Below are 15,228 nucleotides of genomic sequence, written 5' to 3' on the forward strand. Positions count from 1 at the left end.
ACCACCAGTATAATGCGAATATAGTAATAAAGTCAGTCACATGAACTTTTTGTTTCCCAGTGCATATAAAAGTTATGTTTACACCATACTGCAGCCTATTAAGTTTGCAATAGGATTATGGCTAAAAAATGTACATAGCTAACTTTGTCATTTAAAAGTGGTAATTATCATCTGACAACACAAGGTTGCCATAAACCTTCGATTTTTTAAAATGCCATATCTGTATAGTGCAATAAAGTGAAGCAAAATAAAATGAGGTATGCCTGTACTTCTTCAGCCTGTCAAGTTTTCCATGGTCTCTATAGTTCTAGTCAGGAAAAATAGATGCTCATGCTTCTTACAACAATCGATAACTTACAATATATAACTTACAAAAAATACAAAGAAAATGTACTTCTTTGGGATCACAGAGCCACCCTAAGAAGTGTCTGACCTCCCAATTCTGTTATACGTGTTATTCTTGAAAAGCAACAGGAAAAACTGCACAATTTTCAGATTTTCAAACTATTAATAGATGCCTACCTTCTCTGTATGCTATGCATATGTATGTTTTCCCAATAGAAAGGGTTTGGTAGGTAGCTTTTGGACCACAGTATTTAAAAGACTTGCTACCAACCATGTCTGTCTCCCTCATGTTTAACCCATCTGTGGCTTCCTTCAGTTCAGATAGTTTCCTGTTCCAATTCATAGGGGCTATAGTAAGGGCTGTCTCTACACCTGTGATGGAATATGTACCCAAGCAATGGCAACTGAAGCTGGAAAAACAAAAAAGTTCCCCTCAAGATGTAGCAGACATTTATGGCTTCATGAACTGTTCCTTCAATGCATTCAGTACTTTTCTTTCTTATAAGCTCTATGAAATATGCTTCAACTTTTTGAATTCTGTTTGACTATGTCTAGTGAACACTTACTTGCATGTCACAGTCCAGAATGACAGGTCATTTTCATCTAATAAGCCCTTCCTTTTAAAATATGCTGAATTATTTTCTTAAGAGTCAGAATTAAGTACAAGTTAGCACTGTCACTCACTGTTTCTTCTCTTCTACTAAGTGAACTGGAGAGCATAGTAGGTCAAGAATTTAACAAAAAGCGTGCTTCCATATGCCACCAGGAGGGTGATGTTCCCAAATACTTCTATATTTTTCTGCTACACCCATTTTGTTATCTGTATTTGGAAAATATCACCTGTTATCTCCTACCTGGTCAGGCTATTTCTAATTTAGTCCTCCAAAATCACCGCAGATGGTGACTGCAGCCATGAAATTAAAAGACGCTTACTCCTTGGAAGAAAAGTGATGACCAACCTAGATAGCATATTCAAAAGCAGAGACATTACTTTGCCAACTAAGGTCCGTCTAGTCAAGGCTATGGTTTTTCCTGTGGTCATGTATGGATGTGAGAGTTGGACTGTGAAGAAGGCTGAGCGCTGAAGAATTGATGCTTTTGAACTGTAGTGTTGGAGAAGACTCGAGAGTCCCTTGGACTGCAAGGAGATCAACCCTGGGATTTCTTTGGAGGGAATGATGCTGAAGCTGAAACTCCAGTACTTTGGCCACCTCATGCGAAGAGTTGACTCATTGGAAAAGACTCTGATGCTGGGAAGCATTGGGCGCAGTAGGAGAAAGGGACGACCGAGGATGAGATGGCTGGATGGCATCACGGACTCAATGGACAAGAGTCTGAGTGAACTCCGGGAGATGGTGATGAACAGGGTCACAAAGAGTCGGACACAACTGAGCGACTGAACTGACTGAACTGAGCAAATTCTCTGGAGAAGGCAATGGCACCCCACTCCAGTACTCTTGCCTGGAAAATCCCACAGACGAAGGAGCCTGGTAGGCTGCAGTCCATGGGGTCGCTAAGAGTCGGGCACGACTGAGCAACTTCACTTTCACTTTTCACTTTAATGCATTGGAGAAGGAAATGGCAACCCACTCCAGTGTTCTTACCTGGAGAATCCCAGGGACGGGGGAGCCTGGTGGGCTGCCCTCTATGGGGTCGCACAGAGTCAGACACTACTGAAGCGACTTAGCAGTAGCAGCAGCAGCAAATTCTCTAATGAGACTGAGGGCCTCTGATTTCACCTTGTATCAATTTTTCCTTCTCATAGAAAGTAAATGTGACTTACACATCTACTTATGACTTATTATTTTTTCATACAGTTTTTTTTTTTGAACAGTTTTGGGTTCACAGCAAAACTGAGCAGAAAGTACAGCATTCCCACATACCTCTTGCTCCCTACCACACACACAACTTCTCCCACTATCAATATTCCCCACCATACTGGTATTTTGCCACATGAACTACACTGACATATCATTATCACCCAAAGTCTATACTTCCATGCTAAGGTTCACTCTGGTGGTGCACACTCTATGGGTTCTGACAAAAGTATGATACATACCCACTGTGTAGTATCATACAGAATATTTTCACTGCCTCAAAAACTCTCTGTTCCTCCCTCTCTCCCCACTAACCAGAATATTATATACAGTAGGTAACCATGTAGGCTTTTCAAATTGTCTTCTTTCACTTAATAATACACATCTAAGATTCTTCCATGACTTTTCAGGGTTTAATAGCTCATTCTTTATTAACGCTCAATAATACTGCATTGTCTGGAGTGAGCGGTGGCTGCGTGCGCTGGAGTGGCCATGAGGTGATACCCCACGTACAAGGGTTAAAGAGAAGCCCCACCAAGACAGTAGGAGGGGCAAATTCACATTTAAAATCAAACCCCATTCCTGCCAGAGATGCTCAGAGGGCTCAAGCAAACCTTGTGCACAGCAGGACCCAGGGACCCCACAGAGACTGAGACAGAACTGTGTTTGAGTGTCTCCTGTGGAGGTACAGGTCAGCAGTGGACTGCCACAGGGACAGGGGCTCTGGACACAGACTTGGGTATGGCATAAGCCCTCTTGGAGGAGGTCGTAATTAACCCCACTATAGAGCTATCAGAACTTACACAGGACTGGGAAATAGTCCTGTGGAGAGCACAGGAGGGCACAAACAGAACCTTGTATGCACCAGGACCCAGGATAAAGGAGCAGTGACCCCAGAAGAGACTGACCCAGACTTGCCTGTGAGTGTCCAGGTGTCTCCAGCAGAGGCGTGGGTCGGTGGTGGCCTGCTGCAGGGTTGGGGGCACTGAGTATAGTATAGTATAGGATAGGATACATGCATGGGACCTTTTGAAGGAGGTCACCATTATCTTCATTACCTCAGCCATAGTTGGCTTCCCTTGTAGCTCAGTTGGTAAAGAATCTTCCTGCAGTGCAGGAGACCCAGGTTCAATCCCTGAGTTGGGAAGATCCCCTGGAGAAGGAAATGGCAACCCACTCCAGTATCCTTGCCTGGAAAATCTCACGGACAGAGGAGCCTGGTGGGCTGCACTCCATGGGGTCACAAAGAGTCAGGCACTACTGAGCGACTAACTTACTTACAAATAACAGGGAGGGAACACAACTCCACCCATCAACAGAAAATTGGATTAAAGATTTACTGAGCTTGGCCCCGCCCATCAAAACAAGACTCAGGTTCCCCCTCAGTCAATCTCTCCAATCAGGAAACTTCCATAAGCCTCTTATCCTTCTCCAGAGGGCAGACAGATTAAAAACCACAATCACAGAAAACTAACCAATCTAACCACATGGACCACAGCCTTGTCTAACTCAGTGAAACCATGAGCCATGCCTTGTAGGTCCACCCAAGATGGACACGTCATGGTGGAGAGTTCTGACAAAATGCAGACCACTGGAGAAGGGAGCGGCAAACCACCTCAGTATTCTTATCTTGAGAACCCCATGAACAGTATGAAAAGGCAAAAATATAGGACATTGAAAGATGAACTCCCCAGGTCAGTAGGTGCCCAATATGCTAGTGGAGATCAGTGAAGAAATAACTCCAGAAAGAAGGAAGAGATGGAGCCAAAGCAAAAACAACACCCAATTGTGGATGCAATGGGTGATGAAAGCAAAGTCCGATGCTTTAAAGAATATTGCATATGAACCTGGAATGTTAAGTCCATGAATCAAGGTAAATCGGAAGTGGTTAAATAGGAGATGCCGAGAATGAACATCAAGATTTTAGGAATCAGCGAACTAAAATGGACTGGAAAGGGTGAATTTAACTCAGATGACTATCATATCTACTACTGTGGACAAGAATACCTTAGAAGAAATGGAGTAGCCATCATGGTCAACAAAAGAGTCCAAAATGCAGTACTTGGATGCCATCTCAAAAATGACAGAATAATCTCTGTTCGTTTCCAAGGCAAACCATTCAGTATCACAGTAATCCAACTCTATGGCCCACCAGTAACGCTGAGGAAGCTAAAATTGAATGGTTCTATGAAGACCTATAAGACCTTCTAGAACTAACACCCAAAAAAGATGTCCTTTTCATTATAGGGGACTGGAATGCAAAAGCAGAAAGTCAAGGAACACCTGGAGTAACAGGCAAATTTGGCCTTGGAGTACAAAATGAAGCAGGTCAAAGGCTAACAGAGTTTTTTCAAGAGAATGCACTGGTCATAGCAAACACCCTCTTCCAACAACACAAGAGAAGACTCAACACAAGGACATCACCAGATGGTCAACACAGAAATCAGATAGGTTATGTTCTTTGCAGCCAAAGGTGGAGAAGTTCTATACAGTCAGCAAAAACAAGACTAGGAGCTGACTGTGGCTCAGATAATGAACTCCTTATTGCCAACTTCAGGCCTAAATTGAAAAAAGTAGTGAAAACCACTAGACCACTCATGTATGACCTAAATCAAATCCCTTAAAATTATACAGTGGAAGTGAGAAATAGATTTCGAGGACTAGATCTGATAGAGTGCCTGAGGAACTATGGATGGAGGTTCATGACATTGTACAGGAGACAAGGATCAAAACCATCCCTAAGAAAAAGAATGCGAAAAAGCAAAATGGCTGTCTGATGAGGCCTTAGAAATAGCTGTGAAAAAAAGAGAAGCAAAAAGCAAAGGAGAAAAGGAAAGATATACCCATTTGAATACAGAGTTCCAAAGAACAGCAGGAAAGATAAGAAAGCCTTCCTCAGTGATAAGTACAAAGAATTAGAGGAAAACAATAGAATGGGAAGACTAGAGATCTCTTCAAGAAAATTAGAGACACCAAGGGAACATTTCATGCAAAGATGGGCTCAATAAAGGGCAGAAATTGTATGGACCTAACATAAGATTAGGTCCATACCTAATTAGAAGATATTAACAGGAGGTAGCAAGAATACACAGGAGAACTGTACAAAAAAGATCTTCATGACCCAGATAATCATGATGGTGTGATCACTCACCTAGAGCTAGACAGCCTGGAATGTGAAGTCAAGTGGGCCTTAGGAAGCATCACTATGAACAAAGCTACAGGAGGTGATGGAATTCCAGTGGAGCTGTTTCAAATCCTGAAAGATGATGCTGTGAAAGTGCTGCACTCAATATGCCAGCTAATTTGGAAAACTCAGCAGTGGCCACAGGACTGGAAAAGGTCAGTTTTCATTCCCATCCCAAAGAAAGGCAATGCCAAAGAATGCTCAAACTACTGCACAATTGCACTCATCTCACACGCTAGTAAAGTAATGCACAAAATTCTCCAAGCCAGGCTTCAACAATATGAGAACCATGAACTTCCAAATGTTCAACCTGGATTTAGAAAAGGCAGAGGAACCAGAGATCAAATTGCCAACATCTGCTGGATCCTCGAAAAAGCAAGAGAGTTCCAGAAAAACATCTATTTCTGCTTTATTGACTATGCCAAATCCTTTGACTGTGTGGATCCCAATAAACCGTGGAAAATTCTTCAAGAGATCGGAATACCAGACCACCTGACCTGCCTCTTGAGAAATCTGTATGCAGGTCAGGAAGCAACAATTAGAACTGAACATGGAACAACAGACTGGTTCCAAATAGGAAAAGGAGTACAACAAGGCTGTATATTGTCACCCTGCTTACTTAACTTATATGCAGAGTGCATCATGAGAAACACTGGGCTGGAAGAAGCACAAGGTGGAATCAAGATTGCCAGGAGAAATATCAATAACCTCAGATATGCAGATGACACCACCTTTATGGCAGAAAGTGAAGAGGAGCTAAAAAGCCTCTTGATGAAAGTGAAAGAGGAGAGTGAAAAAGTTGGCTTAAAGCTCAACATTCAGAAAACTAAGATCACGGCATCTGGTCCCATCACTTCATGGGAAATAGATAGGGAAACAGTATATACAGTGACAGACTTTATTTTGGGGGGCTCCAAAATCACTGCAGATGGTGACTGCAGCCATGAAATTAAAAGACGCTTACTCCTTGGAAGAAAAGTTATGACCAACCTAGACAGCATAGACAGCAAAGCAGAGAGATTACTTTGCTGACAAAGGTCCACTAGTCAAGGCTAGGGTTTTTCCAGTAGTCACGTATGGATGTGGGAGTTGGACTATGAAGAAAGGTGAGTGCCAAAGAATTGATGCTTTTTAACTGTTGTGTTGGAGAAGACTCTTGAGAGTCCTTTGGACTCCAAGGAGATCCAACCAGTCCATCCTAAAGGAAATCATTCCTGAATATTCATTAGAAGGGCTGATGCTGAAGCTGAAACTCCAATACTTTGGCCACCTGATGTGAAGAACTGACTCATTGGAAAAGATCCTGATGCTGGGAATGATTGAAGGCAGGAGGAGAAGGGGACAACAGAGGATGGGATGGTTGGATGGCATCACCAAGTCAATGGACATGAGTTTGAGTAAACTCTGGAAGTTGGTGATGGACAGGGAGGCCTGGCGTGCTGCAGTCCATGGGGTTGCAAAGAGTTGGACATGACTGAGCGACTAAACTGAACTGAATACTGCATTGTCTAGATGAGCCACAACTTATCCATTCACTTGCTGAAGAACATCTTGGTTGCTTCCAAGTTTTGACAACTATGAGTAAAGCTGCTATAAATCTTTGTGGGCGTTAGTTTTCAACCTCTGGGTAAATATCAAGGAACAGGATTGCTGGATAGTATAGTAAGAAAATGTTTAGTTTTATAGGAAATCAACAAACTGTCTTCCAAAGTGGCTGTACCCTTACACATTCCTACCAACAATGAATGAGAATTCCTGTTGCATTCGGTGATTTTGGATTTGGGCCATTCTAATAAGTGAGTAGTAGTATCTTATTCTTTTAATTTGCAATTCCCAAATAACATATGATGTTGAATACCTTTTTATATGCTTAGTTGCAACATGGTGTGACTTTAAGGAAGAATTTGTTCAGATCTTTGCCCATTTGAGTTTTTAGTTTTCTTATTCAGAGTTCTTTGTATATTTTGGGAAATGGTCCCGTATCAGATATGCCTTGCCAATATTATCTCTGTCTGTAGCTTGTCCTATTCTCTTGACAGTGTACTTCAGAGAGCAGAATTTTTTTATATTAGTGATGTCCAGCTTATTAATTGTTCTTTTTATGGATCATGCCTTTGATATTTTAAAAGTCATCACAATAGCCAAGGTCATCTAGATGTTCTCCTATGTTATCTTCTAGAACTTTTATAGTTTTGCATTTTACATTCAGGTCTATGATCCATTACGGGTTTTAATTTTTGTGAAGTTTGCGTCTAGTTTCTTTTTTTTTTTTTTTTTTTCTGGCATGTGAATGGCCAGTTGTTCCAGTTACCTTTTTTTTTTTTTTTTTTACCAAAAAGACTACATTTTCTCCATTGCATTTTCTTAGATTTGCTGCCAAAGATCATTGACTGTATTTATGTGGGTCTGTGTCTGGGCTCTCTATTCTGTTCCACTGATCTATTTGCCTATGCTTTTCCCAATAACCACACTGTCTTATTATCACTTTATAGTAGGTCTTGAGGTTGGGTAGTGTCAGTCCTCCAACTTTCCTCTTTTCCTTCAATATTGAGTTGACTATTCTGGGTCTTTTGCCTCTTCATATAAACTTTAGAGTCAGTTTGTCAACAGTACAAAAATAACTGCTGACACTTTCTAACACCATACACACACAAAAAAAAAAAACTCAAAATGGATTAAATTTCTAAATGTAAGACCAGAAGCTATACAATTCCTAGAGGAAAACATAGGCAAAGTACTCTCTTACATAACTCACAGCAAGATCCTCTATGACCCACCTCCTAGAGTAATGGAAATAAAAGCAAAAATAAACAAATGGGACCTAATTAAACGTAAAAGATTTGGCACAATGATGGAAACTATAAGCAAACTATAAGCCTTTAGAATGGGAGAAAATAATAGCAAATGAAACAACTGACAAAGAATTAATCTCCAAAATATACAAGCAGCTCATGCAGCTCAATACCAGAAGAATAAATGATCCAATCAAAAAATGGGCCAAAGAACTAAACAGACAGTTCTCCAAAGAAGACATACAAACACACGAAAAGATGCTCAGCATCACAATATCAGAGAAATGCGAATCAAAACCACAATGAGGTATGCCGGTTCAGACTGGCTGCCATCAAAAAGTCTACAAACAATAAAAGTTGGAGAGGGTGTGGAGCAAAGGGAACCCTCTTATACTTTTGTTGGGAATGCAAACTAGTACAGCCACTATGGAAAACAGTGTGGAGATTCCTTAAAAAACTGGAAATAGAACTGCCATAAGACCCAGCTATCCCACTGCTATACACACTGAGGGAACCAGACTGAGAGGGATAGGTGTACCTAAATGTTCATTGCAGCACTGTTTACAATAGCTACAACATGGAAGCAACCTAGATGTCCATCAGCAGACAAATGGATAAGAAAGTTGTGGTACATATATACAATGAAATATTATTATTCAGCTATAAAAAAGAATGCATTTGAGTCAGTTCTAATGAGATGGATGAAACTGGAGCCTATTATACAGAGCGAAGTCAGAAAGAAAAACACCAAAACAATATATTAATGCACATACATGGAATTTAGAAAGATGGTAACAATGACCCTATATGCAAGACAGGAAAAGAGACACAGATGTAAAGAACAAACTTTTGGACTCTGAGGGAGAAGGCGAGGGTGAAGTGATTTGAGAGAATAGCACTGAAACATGTATATTATCATATGTGAAAGAGATGACCAGTCCAAGTTCAATGCATGAAACAGGGCACTCAAAGCTGTTGCACTGGGACAATCCAGAGGAATGGGATGGGGAGGGAAGTGGAGGGGGGCTGGGGGCAGGGGGACACATATATACCCATGGCTGATTCATGTCAATGTATGGCAAAAACCACCACAATATTGTAAAATAATTAGCCTCCAATTAAAATTAATTTAAAAAAATACTAACTTGCTGAGATTTTTATTGGAATTGTGTTTAATCTATAAATCAAGAGAGGGAGAAATGGCATCTTGACAGTATCAAGTCTTCCTATCTGTGATCATGGAATATCTCTCCATTTATTTCATTCTTGCTTCTTTCTTCAGATTTTTGCAGTTTTTCTTCACAGATCTTATACATACCTTACTAAACTTAAACCCAAGTATTTCGTTTTCCCCATACTAATGTAAATTGTATCGTTTTCAATTTCCAATTCCACTTGTTCGTTGCTGGTATATAGGAAAGTCCGGTATATAGGAAAGTCTGGTTTATAGGAAGGCAATGGACTCTTGCATACCACCTATATCCTTCAACTTTGCTATAGTCATTAATTAGTTCCACGAGTTTTTTGAGAATTCTTACAAATTAGGTCACAAAGAGTCGGATACAACTTAGTGACTGAAGAACAACAACAGATTTTCTATACAGTCATATCATCTGTGAACAAAGACAACTTTATTTCTTCCTTGCCTATCACTATATCTTTTATTGTCTTGTCTTACTGCATTAACTAGGATTTCCAGTGTAATATTGAGAAGGAGTGTCAGAGAGGATATCCTTGCCTGGTGCCTGATTTTAGTAGGAAAGCTTCTACTTTCTCATCATTAAGTATGCTGTTATCTGTAGATTTGTGGTAGATATTCTTTATCAAGTTGAGAATGTTCCCCTCTACTCCTAGAGTTGTCATCATGAATGGCTGTTGGATTTTGTCAAATGCTTTTTCTGCATCTATTAATATGATCACAGGGGTTTTCTTCTTTAGCCTCTTAATGACTGTGGATCACAATAAACTAAAATTCTGAAAGAGATGGGAATCCCAGACCACCTGACCTGCCTCTTGAGAAACCTATATGCAGGTCAGGAAGCAACAGTTAGAGCTGGGGCATGGAACAACAGACTGGTTCCAAATAGGAAAAGGAGTACTTTAAGGCTGTGTATTGTCACCCTGCTCATTTGACTTTTATGCAGAGTGCATCGTGAGAATGCTGGGCTGGAAGAAGCACAAGCTGCAATCAAGATTGCCGGGAGAAATATCAATCACCTCAGATATGCAGATGACACCACCCTTATGGCAGAAAGTGAAGAGGAACAAAAAAGCCTCTTGATGAAAGTGAAAGAGGAGAGTGAAAAAGTTGGCTTAAAGCTCAACATTCAGAAAACTAAGATCACGGTCCCATCATTTCATGGCAAACAGAGGGGGAAACAGTGGAAACAGTGGCTGACTTTATTTTTGGGGGTTCCAAAATCACTGCAGATGGTGACTGCAGCCATGAAATTAAAAGACACTTATTCCTTGGAAGGAAAGTTATGACCAACCTAGACAGCATATTAAAAAGCGGAGACATTACTTTGTTGACATGACTTTGTCAGCAAAGGTCCATCTAGTCAAGGCTACAGTTTTTCCAGTGGTCATGTATGGATGTGAGAGTTGGACTGTGAAGAAAGCTGAGTGCCGAAGAATTGATGCTTTTGAACTGTGGTGCTGGAGAAGACTCTTGAGAGTCCCCTGGACTGCAAGGAGATCCAGCCAGTCCATCCTAAAGGAAATCAGTCCTGGGTGTACACTGGAAGGTCTGATGTTGAAGCTAAAACTCCAATACTTTGGCCACCTGATGCAAAGAGCTGACTCATTTGAAAAGACCCTGATGCTGGGAAAGATTGAGGGCAGGAGAAGGGGATGACAGAGGATGAGATGGTTGGATGGCATTACCGACTCAATGGACATGAGTTTGGGTGAACTCTGGGAGTTGGTGATGGACAGGGAGGCCTGGCGTGCTGCGATTCATGGGGATGCAAAGAGTCAGACACGACTGAGTGACTGAACTGAACTGTTAATGAAATGAATTACATTAGTTGATTTTCAAATGTTTAACAAAGCTGCATACCTGAGATAAATCCCACTTGGTTGTGCCATTTAAGTTTTTTATTAATTACTGGATTCAATATGATAATATTTTGCTAAGGAGTTTTACATGTAGGTTCATGAGAGATATTGGTCTCTAGTTTTCTTGTAATGGCTATGTCTGGTTTGGGTATTAAAGTAATGTCGGCTTCACAGAATGAATTAGTAAGTATCTATCTTCCTCTGTGTGTCTCTCTCTCTGGAAAAAGACTATAGACAATTGGTATACTTTCTTTGTTAAATAGTTGGTAGAATTCACCAGTGAACCCCTCTGAGCCTGGTGCTGTTTGGGAAGGTTATTAATTATTGATTTGATTTCTTTAAGATCTAGGCCTATCCAAATGTTCTATTCCTTCTTGTGTGAGTTTTGGACAGATTGCCTTTCAAGGAATTGCCCATTTAATCTAGGTTATAAAATTTGTGGGCATAGAGTTATTCACAGTATTATTTATTATCTTTTGGATGTCCATAGAGATTTATCATGATGTCCCTTTTTTGTTTCTGAAATTGGTAATTTGTGTGCCTCCCTTTCATTCTTTTTATAAATTTAATGTTTTGACTGTGCCATGCAGCTTGCAAGATATTAGTTCTCTAACCAGGGATTGAACCTGGAATCATGTCAGTGAAAAGTACTGAGCTGTAACCACTGCATTGCCAGGGAACTCCCCTCTACTCTAAATTTTACTATTTGTTTTCTTCTGCTTACTTTGAATTTAAAGTGATCTTTTTACTTTCCTAAGATAGGTTAAATGATTAATTTTAGATTTTTTGTTTTCCAGTACCTGCATTCAATGTCATAAATTTTCCCATAAGCACTGCTTTCATTACATTCCACAAATTTTAAGTTGTGTTTTCATTTTCATTAAGTTTAAAATATTTTTTAATTACTCTTAAGAGTTCTTCTTTGACCCATGTATTATTTAGAAGTGTATGGTTTAATCTCATGTATTTGTAGATTTTCTAGCTATCTTTGATTCCATTGCGGTCAAAGAATATACTTTGCAAGATTTTTATTCTTTTAAACTTATTAAGATGTGTTTTATGGCCCAGAAGGTAGTTGATCTCAGTGAATGTTCACTGATGTCAATTATGTCCAGGTGATTGATGGTGTTGTTGAGTTCAACCATGTCCCTACTGATTTTCTGCATGCTGGGTCTATCCATAGAGGGGTGTTGAAGCCTCCAACTGTACTAGTGGATTTATGTATTTCTCCTTAAAGTTCTATCAGTTTTTGCCTCATGTACTATGAAGCTCTGTTGTTGACACATACACATTAAGGATTGTTATGCCTTCTTGAATAACTGACCTCTTGATCATGCAATACCTCTCTTTATACCTCATACTTACTGCTTTGAATCTGCCATCTGAAATTAATAAAGCTATCTTAACTTTATTTCAAGTAGTGTTAGCTTATCTTTCTCCATTCTTTTACTTTTAATTTATATGTACCTCTCTATTTAAAGTGGGTTTTTTCGGGAATTCTCTGGCAGTCCAATGGTTAAGACTCCATGTTTTCACTGCTGAGGGCCTAGGTTCAATTCTTGTTCAGGGAACTAAGATCCCACACTTTGTGCAGCACGGCCAAAAGAAATTTTTTTAATTTAAAAAACTAAAGCAGATTTTTAAAAATAAAACATATATTTGATACTTGATTCATATTGACAATTTCTTTCAGTTGGTGCATTTAGACCATTGACATTTTAAATGATTATTGATACAGTCAGATTACTATCTATTGTATTTGTTACTGTTTTCCATTAACATTGGTTGCCCTTCTTTGTTACCATTTTTGTCTTTTCTTCCTTTTTGGTGTCATCCCAATACTTGATTCCATTTTCCCTTCTTTTTTAGTATATCAATTGTACTTTAAAAAAAATTATAGTGTTTGCCCTAGAATTTGCAATATATATTTATTACAACCAATCCAAGTTCACTTTCAAACAGCACTATATTGCTTCACTGGCAGTACTAACACCTTACAAAATCAATATAATCCTAATTCCTCTCTCTAATCCCTTGTGTCATTGCTGTCATCCATTTCAATTATACATACTTCATAATCATGAAGTAGTTTTCTATTATTATTTTTGAATAATACTGTTTTGAATATTTTTATTTTGAATAAAACTGTTATCTGCTATGTTCTCTGCTAAACCAATAAAGAAAAATAAAAGTTTTTATTTTACTATCACTTATGCATTCCCTATTGCCCTTCTTTTATTTGGATGAGTTTCTGACCTGACTCACTTTCCTTCTCTCTGGAGAATTTTTTTAACATTTCTTCCAAGGCATGTCTTCTGGCAACAAATTTCATCAATGTTTATCTAAGAAAGTCTTTGTCTCTCATTCACTTCTAAAGGATAAAGTTACAGAACACAGAATTCTATATTGGAAGGTTCTTTTCTCCTCAACACTTATGTTTCATTCCACTATATTTTTGTTTAGATGATTTCTGAGGGGAAACTGGATGTAATTTTTACCTTTGCTCCTCTTTTCATAAGATGTTTTCTTTCCTTCTGGCTTCTTTCAAGATTTTTTTCCTTTGATTTTCTGTAGTTTGAATATATTATGCCTAAGTGTATTTTTGTTTGGTTGGTTTGGTTTTGTGTTTTGGCATTAGGCTCCCTGGTGTTCCCTGAGCTTCTTTAATCTGTGGTTTAGTATTTAACATTGACTTGAGGAACTTCTCAAGTCTTGAGTTTACCAGAAGCCATCCTGATTCACAATCTAGAAGTTGTCTCTATATAAATAAAAGTTAAAGCCACAGTAAAGATAAATGGGTGACGTGAAACATTTTGGACATACTTGTGAGAGCACCAACCCTTAAGGTATATACTGAGAAGGAGTCACTAAAATGCTGTTTAAAACAAAAAAAAATGAGCAGCGAGAAGAGAGTGGTCTGTCCAATAAAGGCATTTTAATAAAATCCAGCATCCCTAACAAAGTTTAAGAGTAAACTAGCAAATAATCCATCCTCTCTCTCTCTACACTGTGCTCCACTCAAAAAACACATCAACTGCATCCATGTCCCCGAGATTTTTCACTGCCCCGTTCACCTCCTTGCATAGTTCTCTCCCCATGTCCTATGAACCACCACCATAAATCCTACTTACCCTTCAGCAGCAGCTGGAATAGGAGCCTGGCTTAAACTGAAGAATGTTGCCCACCATTCAGTTCTACAAGGCCTGAGTTAATTAGCCACAGCAATCACTGACCTGCAGTACACACTGAGAGGAATTCTGGGAAAAGATCAAGAAAGAGGTACTTTGTGCTCTGGCAAAATAGGCTTAATAGGCCCTTAGATAGTTAGAAATATTTCAGGAGAAACATTTTTAGAACCTAGATTCTCACATCCTCCTATATTTAGGAAAAAAAACCACAAAAATCATTTAGATATCTGTTCCTCAGGACTAGCAGTAATCCTCCAGGAGATGTATGCTTGATTACAACCTGGCACCCCAAAATCACACGTACACTAGGCCTTCCCCCACCTTTTCAGAATAGTTCCTCAGGATATCTGAGAGGTTGTCTCCAGGCCACAGTCCTCAGTAAGACACTGAAGAAACTCAACTCACAGGTCTTCCTTTGTGCTTTTTTTTTTTAAGTTGATACTGGGACTTTTCCCAATAAGCCCCCGTTTTGGGGGTGCCCTTTATCCTCCTTCTCAAAGCTCAGCTGATGGAGACTCTTCTGCAGAGCTGTATCTCACTCATCTTGAGCCCTCAAGACATGCCCACAAGGCGCGTAGAAGGTGCAGTCCCCGTACGGTTTCTCACGTACTTCCAGTGAAATTCCTGGTTCCTCGCCCTCCACATATCTCCTTTATAAGCTTTATCTACGCTGCCTGGGCTACAGTTACACGGGGAAACCCTCATCTGACAGACACTTTACAGACTGTTACGTTGCTCACTGAGCGGCCGCCGCCGCTGCTTTCCAGCCGACTGGAAACTCCAACTTCTCGCGAGACCACCTGGTATCAACTAGAGCTCCGGCCTTGCCAGGCCTCAAGCCC

This window comes from Budorcas taxicolor, chromosome 6 (assembly GCF_023091745.1).
Source record: "Budorcas taxicolor isolate Tak-1 chromosome 6, Takin1.1, whole genome shotgun sequence".
Classification (NCBI taxonomy): domain Eukaryota; kingdom Metazoa; phylum Chordata; class Mammalia; order Artiodactyla; family Bovidae; genus Budorcas; species Budorcas taxicolor.